We start from the raw sequence: 8,527 nt of genomic DNA, 5'->3' as shown, positions 1-8,527 counted from the left end.
CTCCAGATGGGAGTAGAGGTTAGCACCGAGTAAACCCAAGAATGGGAGCTCACCCGCTAGTTCAGGGTGTGATTCTAAGTAGCAATTCTTGTGTTTCGAAACTACGTAGCCAGCGTAGGTTGAGACATTTTAACTCATCATCTTAGGGTTGATGAGGTGGATTAACCCGTCAGTTTAGGGTTCCCACCATTCTCATCGAGTACCCACCGGATAAGGGTTACTCACAGGTTATCCTTACCCATGGCATGGTATTGACACCCTCTAGTCGGGGCAGATATTGGACCTCAGCATAACTATAATGTATACATGGGGCATGTCGGTTAAACACTACTTCCCACAGTTTCAGTATCAGTCTCAGTAAAAGAACTCAATGCGTTCTTCAAATTTTAGTATATACAAGACTGTCAGATACAGTGGTCCATTTTATCAGTTTCAGTAGCAGTCATGACAGTTATCAGTAAACCATGTATTAGCTTACAGGTTATGCTATCACTTATTCATGGTCCTAATTTCTATATATGTGTGTTTGCACACCTACGTTCATATTAGTCAGTCAGTGTTGTTCATGCTGAAACCCTTTATGTTCAGCCTACTTTTCTCGTATACTCAGTACTCTAGTTGTACTGCCACATTTACACTATGGTGCTTTCTTTTTGTGTTATACCATAGGTTCTGAGACACGAGCTCCAGCCTAGCAGTAGCGGTAGCGTTCCAGTCGCAGAGACACAGTGAGTCCTCATTGATTTGAGGACAATATGATTTGATTCATTTATTTATTCTTCAGTTCATTTTTATAGAGTTAGTTGGAGACATGTTCCTTCAACTCCTTATTCAGACAGTTTAGAGGCTTTCAAATTTACTTTCATATTTACGTTCAAATTTAGTTGTTTTGGGTATTTTCACCCATATGATTGTATTCAGCTAAACCTTATGGCCTTATAGTTCTATGTATTCTATATTATTATATTATGATTTGCAGTATACAGGTACAGATATCAGTCATGGGTTAGCTTATGGTCCCTCGACGTCATGAGCACCGTGTAGCATTTCGATTCAGCAAATTGAGGTGTTACAAACTTGGTATCAGAGCCTAAGTTTCAATAGAGTCCTTGAAAGTCTGAAAGCCACATCTAGTAGAGTCTTGTACATGGGTGTATTGCACGCCATATTTATGTGTGGGAGGCTATAAGATGTTTTAGGAACAGTCCCCTTTCTTCATTATTCATGTCATTCTGGTGAGCATAATCACAAGCTAAACTCTTAGTCTAATCCATTCTTCTCTTATTCCAGACCATGGCCCCAAAGAAAAGAAACTAGCCAGCTCCTCAGCTCAAAGATCTTTTGGGAGAACATGTTTCCCATGCAAAGTTTAGAGCCGTATTTACCACACTTTCTCAGTCCATGGCTGCATAGAATAAATGGCCACCAATTATTTCTGCCAATTCAGTGGCCACTCCCAAAGCAGCTAGGGTTTGGGACTTCACCCGAATGAACCCTCCATCTTTTCATGGGTCTAAGTCTGATGAAGACCCTCAGGAGTTCATTGACCTAGTCCAGAAGTTCATTGACATTATGGGTGTTACTTCTATTGAGAGTGTTGAGTTAGCCACCTACCAGTTACAGGATGTTTCTAATGATTCGTACAAACAGTGGAAGTCTGAGAGGTTAGATGATACAGGCCCTATCGAGTGGGAGGAATTTGTCACAGCTTTCTTAAATAAATTCTTTCCCCAAGAGCTGAGAGAAGCCAAAGTTCTTGAGTTCATCAACCTCAGGCAGGGGAATATGATGGTTATGGAGTATTCTCTCAGATTTACTCAGCTAGTCAGGTATGCTCCTCATGTGGTTACAGACAATAGAGCTAAGATGAGCAAGTTTGTGCCAGGGGTCAATGATAGCATGGTAAATGAGTGTAGGTCTGTGATGCTGATCGGTGATATGACCTTAGCAAGACTCATAACCCATGATCAGCAAGTAGAAGAGCAGAAGTTTAAGACTAGGGAGAGGCAGAACAAGAGAGCAAGGTCAGGTAATTTCAACTTTTCTCACCCCAAGTCAGATGGAGGAGACCGTTCATAGTTTCACTCTAAGTCAACCATTCTAGCTCCTTCCTCTACCAGTGCTCCAATGCCGAAGTTTAAAGACAGTAATAGAAACAAAGAGCCAGGCTCTAAATCTCAGGGCAGTGTTAGCAGTGCCCGAACGAATTCCCTTTGTCAGAATTGTGGTAAGAACTACAAGGGCATTTGCAGAGCCGGTAGTGATGTCTATTTTGGTTGTGGCAAGCCAGGCCATAGGATTAGGGAGTTTATACAGTCAAGTCTTCAGGGTCAGCAAAATAATTCTACAGCTCAGTCCAGTCGATCGAATAAGCAGGGTGCCATTTCTAGTGCTACCAGTGGGCAAAGCCCAAATAGACTCTATGCTCTTCAGTCTCGGCAGGATCAGGAAAATTCTCCTAATGCCATTACTAGTACGTTAAAGATTTTCCATGTTCATGTTTATGCTTTGCTAGACCCAGGTGCATCTTTTCTGTTGTTACTCCATACATAGCAAGCGATTTAAGAATCAATCTCAAAGTCCTAGTAGAGCCCTTCTCAGTCTCTACCCCAGTGGGTAAAACCATTATAGCCCGATGGGTATACATAAACTACCCAGTTATGATATCTCAAAAATCCACGTCAGCAGATTTGGTGGAGTTAGAGATGATTGATTTTGATGTCATTGTTGGCATAGATTGGATTTATTCTTGGTATGCCACAGTCGACTGTAGAAACAGGATAGTTCTATTTTACTTCCCGAATGAGCCCATCCTAGAGTGAAAGGGTAGCATTTCAGCGTCCAGGGGTCAACTTATTTCTTACCTTCGGGCAAGGAAAATGATTTCTAAGGGGTGTGTGTATCATCTCGTATATGTTAAAGATTCTAGTTTTGAATCTCCTAGCATTGAAACAGTCCCTATTGTTAATGAATACTCAGATATCTTTCCTGAAGATCTTCCAGGCATTCCTCTCAAAAGGGAAATAGACTTCGGCGTAGACCTTCTTTCGGATACTCAACCTATTTCTATTCCTCCATACAGAATAGCACCAGCAGAACTCAAGGAACTGAAAGATCAGTTGAAGGATCTCTTAGATAAAGGATTTATCAGACCCAGTGTTTCCCTATGGGGTGCGCCAGTATTATTCGTGCGCAAGAAAGACGGTTCTCTCAGGAAGTGTATTGATTACCGTTAACTCAACAAGGTCACGGTCAAGAACAGATATCCTCTTCCCAGGATTGATGATCTATTCGACCAACTTCAGGGTGCCAGTTAATTCTCTAAGATAGACCTCAGATCAGGCTATCATCAGCTCAGAGTTACAGAATGTGACATTTCGAAGACAGCTTTCCGTACTCGGTATGGTCACTTTGAATTTTTAGTCATGATATTTGGTCTTACCAATGCCCCCGTAGCTTTTATGTATTTGATGAACCGTGTGTTCAAGAAGTACTTGGACATGTTTGTCATAGTCTTTTTAGATGATATTCTAGTCTATTCTTGCACAAAGCGTGATCATGCAGACTATTTCAGGAATGTTCTTCAGACTATCAGGGATCACCAGTTATTCGCTAAGTTCAGCAAGTGCAAATTTTGGCTAAGATAAGTAGCATTCCATGGCCATATTATTTCCGGTGATGGCATTAGAGTAGATCCTCAGAAAACTGAGGCAGTAAGAAAATGGCCCAGACCCGTATCTCCATCAGATATTAGGAGTTTCTTAGGTTTGGCTGGCTATTACAGATGGTTTATCGAGGGATTTTATTCTATTGCATCTCCCATGTCTAGATTGACTCAGAAGAATATTAAGTTTCAGTGGTCGGTTTATGCGAGAAGAGCTTTCAAGAGTTGAAGACTCGACTCACCTCTTCTCCAGTTTTAGCTATTCCAAATAGTTTAGACGGTTTTGTAGACTATTGTGATGCATTCAGAGTGGGTTTAGGTTGTGTCCTCATGCAGCATGGTAAGGTTATAGCCTACGCCTCCAGACAGTTAAAGCCACATGACAAGAATTATCCTACACATGATCTTGAGTTGGCAGCGGTAGTTTTTGCCTTTAAGATTTGAAGGCATTATCTCTATGGAGTTCATGTAGATATCTTTACAGAGCATAAAAGCCTCCAGTATGTCTTTTCCCAGAAAGACCTCAATCTTCGCTAGAGAAGGTAGTTTGAGCTCTTGAAGGATTATGACATGAGTGTTCTTTATCATTCGGGCAAGGCCAATGTTATGGCCGACGCTCTCAGTTAACTCTCCACAGGTAGTATTTCTCACGTTAAGGATAGTAAGAAAAAGATGGCTCAGGAGATCCATCAGCTTGCCAAACTACGTGTTCGCTTAGTCGAGTCTTCATAGGGTGATGTATGTGCTCATAGTAGTTCAGAGTCATCTCTAGTTTCCCAGGTAAATGAGAAACAAGACAGGGATCCTATCCTTGTAAAGCTCAAAGAGTCAGTTCAAAATCAGAAAGTTGAGGTTTTCTCCCAAGGGGGATATGGTGTTCTTCGTTGTCAGGGTCGTCTATGTGTTCCAAGTGTAGATGAATAGAGGCAGTGAATTCTTGCAGAAGCGTATGGTGCGCGATACTCTATTCATCCAGGAGCCACTAAGATGTACCGCGACATGTGGGAGATTTATTGGTGGAGTGCGATAAAGAGAGATGTTGCAGAGTTTGTGCCTAAGTGCTCTACATGTCAGCAGGTTAAGATAGAGCATCAGAAACCTAGTGGTTCCATGCAAGAGTTCACCATTTCTACTTGGAAGTGGGAAGAAGTTAATATGGACTTTGTGACGGGTTTACCTAGAACTCATCATCAACATGATTCAGTCAGGGTCATTATAGATAAAATGACCAAGTCAGCTCATTTTCTTCCTATTCGTACTTTTTATTCTGCTGAGGATTATGCCAAACTCTATATTAGGGAGTTAGTCATATTACACAGTGTTCTACTATCTATCATCTTATATAGAGGTACCCAGTTCACTTCTCACTTTTAGAAAGCATTCTAAAAGGGTCTTCGTACCCAAGTCCATCTCAGCACATCATTTCATCCTCAGACAGATGGTCAAGCAGAGAGGACCATTCAGACTCTTGAAGATATACTAAGGGCGTGTGCGATTGACTTCAAGGGAAGTTGGGACGACCACTTGCCTTTGTTTGAGTTTGCATACAACAATAGCTATCATTCTAGTATTCAGATGGCTCTATTTGAAGCTCTCTATGGTAGGAGATGTAGATCTCCGATTGGTTGGTTCGAAGTTAGTGAGGCCTCAATTATAGGTCCTGACTTAGTATTCGATGCCTTAGATAAAGTTTAGTTGATTAGAGAGAGACTCCGGGCTGCTCAGAGCTGGCAGAAGTCCTATGTAGATGTTCGTAGAAAGGATTTTGAGTTCGAGGTCAATGACTATGTCTATCTTAAGATCTCCCCCATGAAGGGAGTGAAGAGGTTCTACAATAAAAGGAAACTCAGTCCCCGGTATGTCGGTCCCTTCAGAATTCTTTGTCGCTTCGGTAAGGAGCCACAGTCCATCCAGTCTTCCATGTCTCTTTGCTAAAGAAGTGCATAGGTGACCCATTATTTGTTGTCCCTATTTAGAGCATCGACATTCAGAACAGCCTCTCTTATGAAGAGATTCCAGTTGAAATCTTAGTTATCAGACTTGTAGATTGAGGAACAAAAAAGTCCCTTTAGTCAAGGTTCTTTGGCGAAATCAGTCTCATTATTGAGCTACTTGGGAAACAGAAGCAAATATGCGTACCTAGTATCCTCACCTCTTCTTTGCCAATTTAGATCAAGCTCAAGGTAACAGTTCTCCTTAAGCTTATTTAGTTTTATATTCATATTTCCAGTATAAACATGGTACCTATTAACCATTTCATACTCAGTCATGCATTCATGTATCAGTTTTTCGTGCATCAGATATGCATGAGTTCAGTATGTTTAGCATGTCAGTCATGAGATCAAGTTTCAATTCTTCATGTTCAGTTCAGGTTCTATTGTCTAGTATCCCTTCTCAGCAAATTCTCATTCGAGGACGAATGTTCCTAAGGGGGAGATATTGTAATACCCCACATGTTTCTAAGATAGGAAGTGAATAAGTATTCCTACGTATGAAATCTCCTATCCTCTGATTCATACTTAAGTACATGACTTACAATGAATATCCTAGTGATAGGATAGCTTATGATGCATTAAGCATGTTCGTATGAGTCACTTAAGGTAATACAAGATAAGAGTTTTTGAATCCATCAAGTTTTAGTGTTTGATTTTTCAAGGGTCATCTTTGAAAGAGTATATCTCGATGTTAATATGGTATTTTGGATGATTTAGAACCACCAAATTTTAGAAAATCGAATTAGCTTTCCAACGATACCAATTTCGCCTTAATCCAATATCTGAGCAAAAAGTTATGCCTATTTTTGTTAGAGATAGTAAGCATAGGCAATTGGTTACGCGCCGCCCAACCTAAGCATAGGCGATTGGTTAGGCACCGCCCAACCCAAGCATAGGCAATTGGTTAGGTGCCGCCCAAACCAAGCTTAGGCGATCACTTGGGCACCGCCTAAGTAAATTCTAGGTGTCAAAAACACTTCATCTTGAGTTATTTTAAAGGTAATTAAGTCTTTAAATACTCCATACACGTCCCTAAACTTAACCCTACGAAATATATATCTTCTAAACATACTGCAACCCTATTTTCATCTCAAAACTCATCATCCAAGAGCACTAAAGGAGAAAAACAACTAGGGTTGCATAACAAAGCTTGAAGATGCAATTTTAAGGAAATTCCTCCGTCAATTATCAAGAATCTTCCTTCTAAGGTATGCGTAGTGTTCATCCATGGATTCCTTTCGTCTGTGGAGTTTAAGAATCAATCTTTGAAATACAAAAGCTTGGTTGATTTTCGTGATATGATCATACCCATGTTGATGCTTGTTTATTTTCCTCTTTCTCATTATAAAGTATGATTTCTATATTGTTGGGTGTTGATGATCATGTTGTTGATATTGGGTGATTTCCAAGATGGAATCTTTATATGTTTTTTTGTGAATTCATGATATCATATGAGTTGGAAACATGTAAATTTGGTTGTTCATGAGGTATAATTTTATGATTTCACCTATGCTTAAGATGTGCATGTAAAGTGTTTGATAAAATGCCTAAGGAACTAGAAATCATGCAACATCGCTAAATTGTGACTAAGTGAAGGATTCATGATATGCCCTTACGTTCCAATGACTTCTATGTTGTTAATGTGCCTTGTAAATGTTGTTGGAATACTCATGAACTATTCTTATGAGATTATGCTATGTTTACTTGTAAATCCTACTTATGAACAAGATGCATGATAACCTGCAATCCACATGAACTTCTATGCTATTAGTGTATGTTTCCAATATGATTATCCAATGAACATGATGTTAAGATTGTGCAAGTACTTCCATGTGATATGAAATCCTTTCCATGCAATACATTGTTGATAACCATGCTTAGTATGAGATCCCTACTTATGATATTATAAATTATGGACTCTACTCTTATGATCAAGTCATTCATATGTGTCAGTTTCTTTCCATAGAGTCCTAGGGGTACTTGTACCCGAAAACTATAGTTGTGTGCCTAGATCCATGTCTTGCTTCACGATATCCAAACTTAAGCTATGATTCCATAGACTTCAGTTAGTTATGTGACTCAGGAAAACCTCATGATCTTAGTCAGTTGTCAGATATCAGTAATATTTCACCAGTCAATGAAATTCAGTAAGATTAAGTCATGCACAGTCAGTTATTCATGTCCAGTACCTCCAGATGGGAGTAGAGGTTAGCACCGAGTGAACCCAAGGATGGGAGCTCACCCACCGATTCAGGGTGTGATTCTTAGTAGCAATCTTTGTGTTCCAGAACTACGTAGCCAGCGTAGGTTGAGACATCTTAACCCGTCAGCTTAGGGTTGATAAGGTGGCTTAACCCGTAAGGTTAGGGTTCCCACCATTCTCATTGAGTACCCGCCAGATAAGGGTCACTCACAGGCTGTCCTTACTCGTGGTACGGTATTGACACCCCTCCAGTCGAGGCAGAGATTGGACTCCTGCTTAGCCATAATGGCATTCATGGGGCATGTCGGTTAAATACTACTTCCCACAGTTTTAGTATAAGTCTGAGTAAAAGAACTCAGGGCATTCATCAGATTTCAGTATATACAGGACTGTTAGATAGAGTCATCCACGTTATCAGTTTCAGTATCAGTCTCAGTAAATGAACTCAGGGCGTTCTTTAGATTTCAGTATATACAGGACAGTCAGATGCATTCGTCCATGTTATCAGTTTCAGTATCAGTCATGACAGTTATCATTAAACCATGTATTAGCTTACAGGTCATGCTATCACGTATTTATGGTCCCAATTTCTATATATGTGTGTTTGCACTTCCACGTTCATATTAGTCAGTCTGTGTTGGTCATCCATGAAACCCTTTATGTTCA

The sequence above is a fragment of the Capsicum annuum genome, chromosome 8, assembly GCF_002878395.1.
Source record: "Capsicum annuum cultivar UCD-10X-F1 chromosome 8, UCD10Xv1.1, whole genome shotgun sequence".
Classification (NCBI taxonomy): domain Eukaryota; kingdom Viridiplantae; phylum Streptophyta; class Magnoliopsida; order Solanales; family Solanaceae; genus Capsicum; species Capsicum annuum.
Note: the sequence above shows the minus strand (reverse complement) of the source record.